The sequence below is a fragment of the Calonectris borealis genome, chromosome 16 (assembly GCF_964195595.1).
Source record: "Calonectris borealis chromosome 16, bCalBor7.hap1.2, whole genome shotgun sequence".
Taxonomy (NCBI): Eukaryota; Metazoa; Chordata; class Aves; order Procellariiformes; family Procellariidae; genus Calonectris; species Calonectris borealis.
The window spans coordinates 6,027,601-6,041,169 of NC_134327.1; the positions used below are offsets into that span (position 1 = coordinate 6,027,601).

Sequence of the window (13,569 nt, forward strand, 5' to 3'; positions counted from 1 at the left end):
TATGGGCAATAGTTGGAGTGAAGAGCTGGAAAGGAAGTCAAAAAAGAATTTAAGCCATAGATAAGGACAGCAACAAATTGCTAGTTGCCCAGTGTACGTGAAGGGTCATAAAGAGTGCTCACATATCCTTTAGCTTAATTCCACCTAATGATTATGACCAAGAGCTTGTCACTGTTGCAGACATGACTTGGTTTGTTTTGAAAATAGACTTACAAAACCAGCAGATGTATCACACATCTGATAAGCGATGTAACTCTTACAGTTCCCAGACCACGGTACTGGTGGATCCCAAAGGGAACTCCACTACACTTAGTCCTATGTATGATAGGTTCTCGTCTCAAACCTCTTCATTCCTGGATGTGTCACCTCTCCAAACACTGGTGAAATGCAGAGGCAGCTGAAAATAGCTGAGTTATTTCAAGTACCTCTAGCAGCACAGAGCTAAAGCTTCCCACAGAGAAGCTTTGACACCTCTAACACTCGGCACAAAGAAGAGGCAAGCTCGCTGTTATGCGAGGTGGCAGTTGGGAATCTAGTGTTAAGCTACATTATGTAAAAAACGCAGTCATCATCTATATTTGCATGGGTCACATCATACACAGTCTTTCAGGCTGTGAGGAGAAACTGTCAGTTTCATTTTTCAGACAAGGCACAGAAACTAAGTCCCCATGGGACGTAGTGGCAGTTAGGCACCTAAATCTCTTTGGGGTGGTGAAATCCTTCAGTGACTGTGTGCAAGGCCACACTGAGGCAAAATGGGGAAGTAAGTGTCCATGCCCTGACCCCAGTTTCTGAAGTTAATGGCACACTCTGTGTTTCTACAGGTCCATGTTCTGGTGAAGTCCTCTTTATAAAAGACTCATTGATAGTAAAGATGATTACAACCATTTGAAATGGTACTTCAGGACATGTCTTTTGTCACGTGACATACACAGGTCTTCTGTTTATATCCATAATTTACCACCCCCCAACCTTTCTGAATTACAAATGGAACAACTTATAAAATGGGACTTTCAGATATGAAAACCTGTAACTCGGGAAATCCAAGTAAGGACTGTGACCTTACTGCAATAAGGAAACTGCAGACTCATCTGCAGCTAAACACAATCTGTCTTAATACTTGCCTATGCCATGCCCGTATTTTTCAGGACTCTTACTCTAACTTCAGTGACATTATATAATTGTATTATAGCATGACCAGTTCTCTGCCTACTTTAAAGGCTGTGTATACATTTAATTTTATTTCTACACACATAATGGAACATTTTCTTCTAAAAATCCTTCTCATGGTTTTGCCTCTAGTCACACTTAAAGGAAAAGCTTATCTTATCTTTACAGATATATAGTTGATTAATTGTATTAGTCTTTCAGCAAAAGAAAACATTTAATGAACTTATATTTTATAGTAAATTCTGTATTTCTGCTTCAAGAACTAAAATGAATCACACAGCAGCTGAACGGTTTTAACAGAAGCTACAAAAATATATTAAATGCCTATTCTCAGACAGAGTAACATTTACAGGCTTCTAATGCACTATTTGTTGTTTTTCTGCATCCCTCCGTGTGTAAGTTTAAAAGCCAGTATTCATTCCTCTTCAGTATATTAACATATGGCAATTCCATTTCTGTAAGTGCTGGTGCATAAATAATTCATCTGGCATTAAAATGTAAGCTCTCCCAGAAGAACTGTGTATTTTATTAAGACTTTATACACAAAAAGAAATGCAGCAGCAGAGAAAGACATCTCATTCTAACTCAAAGGCTGGAAAAATATCCATAGTCATAAGACACATCTGGTCAAGTATTGTTTGGCTACAGGTATCTTCAAGAAGGTTTTTTTCAGTGTATTAGAGAGACAGCACTTTATCTAATCTGTTAAACTTTATGAACGTCTCATAGAAAAAAGGTTAATTAATGTAAATGAGAATTTTCCTAACAAAGGCATAAAACCCAACCCTGAACAAAATCTGTAGAGAATGAATAAAGGAACAGGTAATTACTCTTATAGTTACAATTTCATAGATTGAAAAAAGTTTAATTTATCTTCATTTACACAATATCCAGACAAGATGAAGAGTTGTTTACCATAACTGCAAATTGATTTGTCCTGTAAAGGGTTGTGCTATGGAGAGGAGTGAAGGAATAGGGCAGAAAAAACCCTTCTAATTAGACATGCAGCAACACCTGTGTCTTTTCAGTACAGATCAGACAGTTTGCAAACACTGAACACTAAGTATAAGAAATAGAAGGAAATATTATAGCTATATAACTAATATTGCCTCATTAGCTTGCATAAAAGTGACAAGTTCAAAAAATAGCACTGCGTAAAAAATTCCATTATTTTGCCAAAAAAGGTTTTCTTGCTGTTTGTTGCAGGGTCTGTTCAGTAAAAAATGTCATATTAACCTTCCTCACAGCTATTTCTTACTGCAGGGAGCAGATCCCATTTAGAAGCCCTGGTAATATCACCAGTAATTTAACTTTCAGAAAGCCTCCTAAATATGCCCCATTTCCAGACCCACGTTCTCTGGTCTGCCTTGAAAATACCACTAAAAGGATATGCTTTGGGAAGCTTACACTTTTGTGTGTGTGTTTTATTGAGTAATTTGGACTGCTACAAAAATTCTCTGTGCAGTTTGTCCTGATGTCAGAAACTGCAGGTGGAACACAAAAAATTAATGCAGTCTCAGCTGGCAAATTTCTCTTCTTCGAAGATCACATTCAACATGAATTGCACTGATGTTGATGTTTTCCTTATGAACAGTTCCTTATGTTGATGTTTTCCTTATGAACAGTTTAGTATGTGAGCTAAAGGAATCACATGAACCATACCAATGGCTGCAACCACAACTTTCCAAAGCAATGCTGGCAAAACTCTTCAATTGCTAAGTATAGTTTTGAATATAAATATTTTCCAAAAATAGGTAGTGGACTGCTGATACAACTTCTGTCAATGCATCAGTTCTAATAATCACTTAAAAGAATGGGATGATCTTGTGCAAAGACTGGGAAGTTCCTAATCTAGCCTAGCAAGCATTCCTTGACTTTGCCATTCAAAGAAAGATAAGCTATATTTATTCATTCTGCAAAATAGCATTTTCAATAGTACTTAAATATTTTTGTCTTCTAGGCCAATTAATTCGTCAGATAGATAGTTGCTCATCTGCAGCTGCAGGTATATACATAATGTGGCTGAAGGCTGGGTATTTTCTTCTCCATATCACATCTTGAATAACAGAGCAAGATCTCTGCAGGATTAGAGCTTACGAGCTCTCTCAATCAAATCTTGCTCTGGCAGCCAGTCCATACGGCAGGGAATGCACAGATCCTTCCCCTGAGACAGCAGATACCAGACTTATCAGCAAACTATGAAGCTACTTCAAATAACATAATGCTGCAGCAGTGTTTCTACACCTTCAATATTTGACATTGTGTTGCTACCTCTTTGTAGTCTCTCTTTGCACTGATTCTTTGCCCTTGATTCACTCATGTGTATGTGTAGTAATCTCTGCATTGGTATGGTTCATGTGATTCCTTAGCTCACATACTAAACTGTTCATAAGGAACACATCAACAGCAGAAAATGGAGGTATCATATAAGGTATTTTCCAGAAGAGATGGGGTCTTTGTGGGGGACCCTCAATCAAAGAGCCTAACAAAACTTTCCATTTATAATAATAGGGCTGCTGATCCAATTTTAAAACTGCCCTAAGGTGATTCAGCAGCAATCAAAAAAGCTGAGCCAAGATGGACTTAAGGTGCCAAGTTCTTGATCTCTGATTCTGCTGTTAAGTGTATCTAGTAATTTGGTGTCCTAATTACAGCTTTTCCTCTTTTTTTATAGGCTCTTCTCTGCCTATTAAAAGGGAAAGACAAAGCAAACACTGGGAGGATGGGCAAATGTAGTATCTACAAAGAATGAAAACCACTTAGGTTCATTGGCATGATTAAGTCACTTCAGAACTTACTGGGAAATTAAAGAGGGAAAAAAACCCACATTTATCACAGGAATATGTTTAGTCTGCCCTGAAAAGAGTGGAACAGAGCAGGATGAAGACTTCTCCTACAAAAGAGCTCAACTGTACCAAAAAGAGCTCAATTGCACCATTTGATAAATGTGCTATAAAGAAATATAAATAAGTGATAATTATCACTGGAACTGTGTAGCATCTATTTTATGGCTTTGCAAGCTATAATAGTATCTAATCATATAATCTATGATCCTCACTTTGTTTCCTTCCTGCCTTCCACTATGAAACAGAAGTGACAACACTTAGGGGAGCATACAACATGTGGTAAAAATATATATTATCTCAAATACAGCAGTCTCACAAAACACTTGTGCCCCCACCAAGCATTCCTCCAGGTCCCCATTTGCCCCAGGCATTGCTCCACAGGTGCAGGCAATGGTACCCCAGCTCTTCTCACACTCCAGTGCTCCCAGACAGTTCTGTCTATGCTGGCCTGACAGTGTGCCTGTGTTAGTGTGTGTAAATGGTTTCCCAACCAGAAGTCCGTCACACTTCACAAGCTCGGAACCTAGGAAAAACTAATACGTGACTGTCTCTGCTTGACACCATAAACATGTCTTCTGCCATCTTTACTTCTCATTTCCTGAAAGGGTTGAACAGGTGAATTGCTCAAAAGTTTCTATGTACACCAGGGTAGGATGGCTTGCTGCGTAGCAGGGGGGGGTAAACCTTTAAAGTTGACTCTTCCACGCTGCTAAGGAACCTCTTTGCTGTACCTTTACTTAAACATAGGTCCAAGCTTTCAATTTGCAGTTTGGATTTGTAGAGCACTGCACATCCCATCTGAAGAAGGATCATGTCACAGTATCTTTACCTAAACAAAACTGTGCTACAAGCAGTGACCTGGAAGATGCAAAACTGAGCAAGTAAAAAACCCACTGCTCCTCAGTTAAACAAGCTTTGAATTCTTTCTATTGTTTGCATGGGCACCATCACCTTAGCCTCATAAAATCATAGCAAAGGTTCTGGCTAAGGAAAGGGAAAAAGAAAAAAAAAAAGAAAGAAAAAACAGGTTTGTACTGGCTAACTTTAAATGTGGTCTTCACTGGAAGACCCTCACATGACTTCCACTTACCGATTTGCTTTTTCAGTACAGTAAATTAGCTAACATAAGAGTGTGGGCCACAGTTTCTGTCACTGGCTGCTGCTATGTAGACAGAGAGAGGTGGTGGTGTTTATTTTTACTAGGCTATGTATTATGTAATCAAAATACAAATGTAGATTTGTTTTTGCTTAAGTGAAAGGATAGGTTTGGAGGAAAGGAGAAGAAAAAATTCAAATCCCTAAAACTACATACATTATCAATAATCATCTAATACAATAGGAAAGGGGATTCTAAAAAAATCCCATCCATGGGTTTGAATTGATTTGGCTGCAAAAACAGGATTCTGCCTAATTCAAGGGTTGACTAATTACGGTAGAACTGCATGCTGATGCACATGGAAAAGGGAGCTTGAACGCGAAGTCCAGCTGGTGCCAAAACTCACTGCTCTGCCAATTTTTAGTGTGAACACAAGATGTGCCTGGCTCAACACAGTCCACTGCACTGCTAGCTTAGAGGAAGCGAGTATAAGTGTTTGGTTTTAACACAGCCCGAGCGTGAGTGTGAACCGTTAATCTTTTGTGGCAGCAATGTAACACTGTGTGGCTGCTACGCACAAATGCAGGAACTGCACCAAGCCCTGCCGTACACAGCTAATGTCAAGCAGGAGGTGCTATTTCCACTACAAATCCATCTGTATTCACACATTTTAAAAAACAGACTAGCAAATTTAATCTTGACAGCTACCAGAACATGTGAAGAGCTTTTGCAATCTTGCTGTTAATCTTCCAAAAGTGTGACAATCACCATTTTATTTAAAAATAATGCAGGCAAGGATTCCACTTTTCTCACCCTTCTGACACATGCAAAATTGTTTCCTAGGAAAAAAGTCAACTTATTCCACAGAACACAACCAGCCTGCACTGGAACAAAAGTGTTTCTGCCAGGAACATACAGGTCTGCAGAGATGGGAACTAATACAAAGGAACAGCCTAAGGAACAAATGAATTGCTTTTCTAGAAGTTACCAGACCATGCCGGCAGATCCCTACATAGATTTGGGTGAGACTTTTGATCACAATCCATGGAAATGTGACTGAAACAAATCAGCAGTGGAACCAATTTCATCACTTATTAGCCTAGTAGTGACACAGAGCTGCTACCTCATCCGCAGGCATTCACTCTGCACTTGGGTCAAATACCTTCAAAGACCAAGGCCTGTATCACCAGACTAGCCTATTCATTCCCTATCCACAAAAAGGGCAAAGCACTACCTATTGATTTGTTGCAATTCTTTTTTTTCTTCAGAAAGTTTATCCTCCAACTATGGTCTAGGCCCAAATCTGCCTGAAGTTAATTATTAACCTTATTTCACAGAATGAGCAGCCTGTAAATACTGCTGCCAGATCCAGTTAAGAGGAAGGCTTAAGTATGAGTCTGATTTGCTGTTCTGCTGTTTCCTTAACTCTGTTTTTGACGGTTTGTCCAGTAACTCCTAATATAGGCTTGTTCTGTGCGGAAGAAAATCTTAAAGTTGACTGAGGCTTAACTCAAGTGTTTTTAGACACTGCTAGAAAAGGTTTTCTGAATTCCCTATGCAGGAGTATACTTAATAAAATATTATCCTGAACAGAAATTCACTGAGCCTTGAAATTCCTTGTAGCAGTTAGATACCAATGCCTGATACTGAAATTGAGAACAACTTAGTCACATTTGATTGAAGACTAGGATCTTTGGGAAAATTTAGTTTAGTAGCTTGATTTAGAATTGTGGTCTCTTGCTACTGTCTCAAGCTTTCTGATATATAGTCTTTTCTTTAAGTCCAAGCCCTTGGAAAGACAAGAATCTCAGTTTTCATTATTTTCAATGTACTCTTCCAATCTTCCTGGTTACAAAAGAAATTTTGAAAATGTATTCAAGCTAACTCTTAAAATGGAAGGAAATAACCCATTATTCTTTTTTTCTGTCATTTTAATCCCCTCTCTAGGGGCATTTGGCAAGAACATATTGACTCATGGGTTTCTGAGCTTAGCAGTATGGACTGAAATACACTCCTGTGGGAACACATACAAGAAAGCTGGAAATGGATTGTCTAGTTCCTGGCAACTTTTGAATTTATTTGAAACAGTACTGGTCAAGCAAATCATTAGCTTTCTACAAAAGAAACTGGATGAAAAAATCAGAGTAAAGGGCCTAGATACACATAACAGTAATGGAAGGAAAAGTCAGAGGTTCTGAACAAACTATTTTAACTGTTATATGCTACAGGTTACCAGCCAAAACAATTATGTACAGGCTTTTGTGTCATCTTCGAATCTAAGAATAGTTTACAGAATCTTGACTCATCTTGACTTTGTGATTCCAGCTTCTTCCAACTTGCAAATGTCACTGTGGGCCTCTCAGCAGAGCCTGTAGTGCAGGAAGGCTGTGTCTTACAACGCTGAGCAGCCAGGCATTCCTCTTGTTTGGTTGCTTATTTTTGTTTTATCTGTGGGTTTCTGTCTATCAAATAAAGGTGCCAAGGAAATCTGATAGACAGTAAATGTAAGGGACAGACAGACACCACTAAGAAAAGTAAGACTCAAATAGTTCTCTCTGCAGTTTATTCTGTAACCTTTGTTCTGCATAGTACTACTCATACTAGAGGTACCAGAGTTTATAAGACTGGTTGCATTATTACAAGACCTAAAATGATTACTAATTCAGAGTGTGTGACTAAGTTTCCAAAATGTTTCCAAAATGATGGGAGGAACTGAAAGCCATTGAGAACAGCTCACTGGGAGCATTTCGGCCCTCATTTCCTCAATAAGGAAGTGGGTAGATAAAGCTGTTGGAGAAGGCACTTAAACAAAAAGAGAAGAAAAAAATTTCTGCCAAGATGTTTATAGCTTTTCCTAAACTAAGCTATCATTTATTTTAGCTCTTAATGGGATACTACAAATCTTTGCCTGAGACTGAGGAATTAAGATGGGTCAAATGCTGAAGCTGAATTCTTTGTCTTAAGTGTCAATCAAAAAGCTTGCTTAGGCCTGCTGCTCTTATAGGAATACCTTAGCTAGGCTAAGCACATTTTTAATAAACATTTTGAGCATATTTTCTTCATCAACAATTTGCTAGCATTACCACATTTCTTATGTTGTTCATCTCCTACAACTCAGCATTCCAGTAGCATGCACAGTTCTAAAGCATATGACTCATAATTACAGTTCAAATAATAAAGAAGAAATAATATTCCGCATATTTATGGGAAAATGGGAATCAGGAGATTTGGGTTCTGTTGCTAGATCTGGCACAGATTTCCTATGTGTCCTAGGACAATCTGCTTATATAAAAATATCCAAGTGTTGCCAGAGCAGTTGGAAACCTACAGTAGGCCTGGCTTCTAGAACCAACCCCTTAGTACCATATACTTTTTTCAGAAGCATTGAATACCCACAACTTCTATATGTTTCTGCTGTTGCATTCAGCATCTCTGGCATGCAGTCCTACACATCAAGTTGGGCCCACAATGGGTGGGCCCACAATTGGTGGAACTTCAAAATTGTGAGCTCATACCCATCTGGGTTTTATCATCTGTAGCAACTTTGCCTCACCCAAGACAGAGAGAACAATATTAATCTATTTAACTTTGGTAGCAGAAGACTAACTATTGATCATTACAAGTATTGATAACCTTGAATAGTTCTATAGAAATATAGTGTTGATATACATAGCTGAACATAGACCGCTATCTGTAATGTGGTAAAGCAATTTAAAACCAAGTAACTGCCAAATGCACTCTGCACATATGCCTAGGTGACATATTTAACCGTACTTTTATAAATGGATTTTTAAAGCAAATAGGTACAGGAAACTGTAACTACCAGTAAAGTAATGCATAAAGAAGCTGAGGTTTTTTATGTTCACATAGTTTACAGGAACATCAACTAAAAACAAACTAGCTAAGATAAATAAATATGCAGCTGAGTGGAGAACACTGTAACAAATGAACATCTTATTCAGATACTTCCATTCAGCAGGCAAAAGAAACAAGATGACTTACTTGCTAATATTACTAAGGTCTACAGTAACATATTGGAAGACATTGACTTCATCAATTTATAATGGAAAATGTGTTGAAAGACACAGAGAAAAGTTGGTGACTTAGGAATTCTTAGTATAAAGTTACTTCAGACCATGTGCTTGTGTGACATGTAATGTAATCTCCTTGGATTTTAAGCAATAAAATGGAATATGGCTGAATATGATATGAGATGCAGAAGAAGTTGTAATGCATATGTATCAATATATACTAAGCAGTAGCCCCTGCTCAAGAGCAACGACTGTCATTTTTCTGCAAGGTGAAGGAGTCATCATCAAGGTTAGGAACTGCCTTTCCTGCTCAGGAAAAGGCTGTTAAGTGAACATTGCAGCTCTGAGAAAATACGGCAAGGTCAGAGAACTTAATTTTCCTGTCGGTGCAACTGAATGATTCTTCCTCTGCAAGTCAGGCAATCTGGAAGGTTGGCCCTTGTTCTCCCTCACTTGCCACTCTGTTCCCCCTTTTCCTCTAGTTGATACCCGGCTTCACAGGACAGAGAGGAACAAACATGTTCTACTTAAACCTTGGAGGCAGTTAAATTGTGTGACTCTATTGCACAGGCTCTTAATTTGACGAGGTGTGAGTTTTAGCTAAGGATATAACTTTGACCAAAGACTGAGCTGAAACAAATCAATGCCCGTTAAGTTTGCACATTTAATTTTCCTGAGCATCCTCTCCTAGAGAAGCTGACTCTAACCGCAAGAGGCAGTGCTTGGAAGCACTTCATATGGCCTGGCCATACATAACAGGACTAGGGCTGGTACTGCTGCACTCCCAAATCCCCATAAGCACAACAGATGAGATGATGCAGTTAACTACAGAAGACAAAGAACCATAAGGAGTCTGAGCATAAAGGAGAGTAATAGAAAATGGAGATTCAGTAGACCTAGGTGTCTGGGACATCTCACTAATTGCCTTGTCTGGCATCTCCCTATCACAGAATAAACACCTTCCTATTCTTGGCACATCTACACTATAGATGTCTATAGGTGACACTCTGGATGTCAGGTTTCCATTTACAAGGCTTTTTTGTATTAACTCTGCAGTAAGAAACAGGTTTCTCTAGAATGTTCTATTTACATTTCTGCCCAGCATTGTAAAAAGAAGGATATCAGTTGTGTCTAGGAGGCTTTCCAAGTGTCTTGAAATTAGCTGGAAAGGTAGTCTAAGTGCTGTGTTGGGTCTGTGATAATCTTTCGTGTCACTTCCAATTTGATTCTTTTTAGAACTGGCTGTCAGAGTCTGCTCTGCCACAAGCTAAAGGTAAATTCACTGAATTCCCTTGTGTCTCTAGGTAATACACTGATTTCTATTCCAAACAGTTCTTGGTTTTGTTTGTTTTAAATAAACCTAAATAGTATTTGAATGGCTGAAGAGCTGTATAATAGATTTCCCCAACAGTTTCTTTTAAACTTTTCAACCCTCTGAACTGTACCACCTGCTAGTCTGGAGATCACACTTATATTCTCTAGTGTTTTGACCCACTATCTACATTTCATTCCTATCAGCCATCTGAGCACATTGTAGATCTCTCAGTTACAGCTGTTGGTCTGTATTTAGTAAATAATGTCCCGTTAAACAATCAGAAAATACATGATTTGGTCATATACGAAAGGAACCACAGAAAGAGCTTTTCAGGCCTGTCTGCATCATGAGGCTGGAATACCACCTCCATCAAAGCTGTTAATTTAATTTTTTCCTCTCTATTGTTCAAGATTCATAGCCAGGTTAAATGCATCTTTGAAACATATACATGAATACCAATGGGCTGAAGGTGCTCTGCACTACTATACAGGCTTGAGTAATGACTAGTAATCTGAACAAAACACTGAAAAGCAATTTAGGCTATTAATACAATCTAAGCCATATATGTAGACATGCAGCTTATCTGGCTGCACATTGACACTCCAGCAAACAGAAGGAACCTGTTACTACTTAAAATGGAAATATGAAATACAAATAATCACACTGGTCACAGCCTTACCCAGACATCTGATAAGAAATAAGCTCCAAGGGAAACCATACACTATATAAAGTAAAACTGTTCGCAGTTATAACTGTTCACAGATGTAAATTGCACCTTAGTAACACCTTTCATGTTTGAATACCTACAAATTTTATTGATTTTTCTGTTAAAAAAAAGTGTATCTAATGCCAGAAGACTGTTTCCAGAATCATTTCATATGTGACATCCTATATCCCACCTGAAGCTATATTCAGAATCCTTCCATAGTTACGATGCCCCAACAACAAGTAAAATGGAAAGGGGCTGTCACGTTTGGGATAATCTGCACAAGTTGCTGGGGTGGTACTGTTACTGTGTCCCAGTGCTCTGTATTCTCCTTTAGTTTTTTAAGCATTTTTCTTATCCTTCAGACTGCCTGTTCTCTGTTTTTCCTGCTAATGTTCTCACCACAGAGTTCTTGACTCTTCACAAGCCTAAAGGAATTAAGGGAATTGCCCTGTATTCATAAATAACTACTCTCTCCAGCAGCACCATTCACCATATGTTCTGTTATTCAGTTTGCAATACCCTACAAGCCCCATTACAGCATGTTGTCTTTGCTAGCACTCAGCCGGTGTCATAGGCCAGCTGCTGGCATGGGGACAACTATGGTGTCTAATTCTGGAGAGGTCTAGGCTATCCAGACTATCCATTATTAGTATAGCTCCAATAACGAATAATAGCAGAGAAACTTCAGGAAAATCTAGTAGAGATGAGACTCTTGAAGAGACACTGAGGTCTTTAAAATGGAGAACAGGTATTCAGTCAGGGTCTAAGAGCATCTAGGGAATAGACAGGAATAAGAGAAATGTCTTTAGTGTATTTAAAGGATAACAGACTTTTCAATGTGTAAAGTGATCTGATTTCTTACAGCAATTAATATCAGCCTCAAAGAATATGCACTTCCAGTTTTGGAATTCTGAAATACAGTGGAAGAAAAAAGTTCAAGTATTTCCTACAAAAGTTGCCTTCCAGGGCAACTGGAGACCTGACTGGAGACCTCACCATAAGGAATCCTGTATAAGTTTTCTTTTACAGAAAAATGCAATGTTGTTTTGAAGTCTTGTACATTCACCCTGGGGAATCTGCAGGGCATTTTGTATTGTAAGAAAGATATCTTGTCATTAATGACTAATGACTGGTGGGTAATCCTGCAGCACAGTCCCTTTATCTGACAGGACTGCACACATGGATGACTTGCAGCAAGATTACCCTAGCATGGTTGCTAGGCGGCAAATGTAGTGCCTAGAAAACATTTGATGCTGAGAGCTACTGTAAACTGTTTTGTAGGGAACAGCTTTACCAGTGCATTAATTCTGCTGCAATAAAGGATTTTCTGAGCTAGAACTATGCCAAACAAAAACATCATAAAAATCAAATTTATACTGAACTTTTGACATATACAACTTAACCCGCATTTCTCAAAAGAAAGATTTATAAAACCAGAATTCTCTAAAAGCTGAGTCAACAAGACAGTTAGGTCACTAGAGAAAAGGCTGTTCTGCTCGTTGCCCACAGATTATAAGCCTGGATCAGAGGCACTCACAACTCTGCCCTCCCTTTGGAGGGAGTTGGCACTGCTCAAATAAGCAACTTAGCTGATGAAACGAGGATGTAAAATTTTACTTGCAAAACTGCCAAGCACAAATGTATACTTCTTGTGCACTGCTCACCATGCAGGATTAACACCTTGAATTCCTTTGTCTTCAAACCCCCTCTCCCCTGAGGATTTGCATGTGTTGGTAACTACAGTACAGCACCTCTCTCTCCCTAGATTCACACGTTGAACTCTGGTAATTTTGCAACTTTCTAGCCTTCTTCAGGAGATGTGGTCCTCCACACAGCGACCAGTGCACCATCTACCACAGCTAACTTCCATTTAACGCCTTCTAAGGCCCTGCTACCCCTGTCTAAACTGGTCACAGAATACTACCAATAATTATAATGTAGCAAAAGTCACGTACTCTGACATTTAGGATTTAACTTAGCATAATGCAGTTACTGCAGAGCAGATTCCGTTCAAATTATGTCCAGCTGAAGATTTTCAGATGGAGAGTACACATAATCCTAAAAAGTAGATAAAAATGTCTTTACTTGAGACTTGAAACGATGGAAGTAAAAGGAAGAGGGGAGAGTTACAGATAGATTAAGTTGCAGGAATGCGAAGGAGAATGAAGGCCTTTGCACAAACAGCATCCGAACAGCTTATGGCTCAGCTTCTAGTATAGCAAGTAATTGCTGGTATTCAGGAAATTAATCTGAAGATCTTAACTGCAACTAAAACAATTACTCATAATCAGACTACTATATGTAATAGTCTTTCCTACTAATAGATAGAATAGCTACTTTATGTATTAAATATTGCCTATGTTAAATGTTCTGATTGTTCTGATGCAATAATCCCGTCCTGG

General features: G+C 38.6%; 1 long non-coding RNA gene across 1 annotated transcript in view; it reads right to left on the bottom strand.

Moving 5' to 3' along the window:
- LOC142089059 (uncharacterized) overlaps positions 1-13,569 on the bottom strand; it is a 27,038-nt gene continuing 13,469 nt past the window's right edge. Inside the window, exon 3 of the long non-coding RNA XR_012676088.1 lies at positions 1-25. This is a non-coding gene — a long non-coding RNA (uncharacterized LOC142089059). The remainder of the gene's footprint in view (positions 26-13,569) is intronic.